Raw genomic sequence first — 536 nt, forward strand, 5'->3', positions numbered from 1 at the left:
CCAACCTTGGGCTACAAAGCGAGCTGAAGGCCAGCCTGAACTGCATAGTGAGACAGTCTCGAAAAGACTAAATAAATAAATAATAAGATATCTACCATATCTCCTAGATTTTCAGTGTAAAGCTCCAATGTCCTAATATTTTCATCAGTTTCCAGATTTCTTTCGTGTTACTGTTATACCGTTTGTGGGTTTCCAGCCCCTGAAATGAGTTGTTACATGAGAATAAAGATTTTTCTAAGCAATTTAAATGTTAAACTCACATATCCTTTTTTTCCCCCCAGTTTTCAAGTGAAGTATTTTCCTTATAATTTAGATCTTCTAGGCAGTAGGACAAAAATTGACTTCTACCTTTTAAATGGTACTTGTTTTCATGTTACAGGCATTTATATGTTTATATAGTTTTAATGTTATGAACTTTATTCTAGTAGTTATTTTTCACCTTCATCAGTTCTGAAGGTAGAAAATAAATAGGTGTTGAAACTTTTAACTCTTGGTGGAGTTCTTTGTAAAATACAATAAATACCTTAGGCCTTAGT

This window comes from Chinchilla lanigera, unplaced genomic scaffold, assembly GCF_000276665.1.
Source record: "Chinchilla lanigera isolate Chin_1 unplaced genomic scaffold, ChiLan1.0 scaffold00070, whole genome shotgun sequence".
Lineage (NCBI taxonomy): Eukaryota > Metazoa > Chordata > Mammalia > Rodentia > Chinchillidae > Chinchilla > Chinchilla lanigera.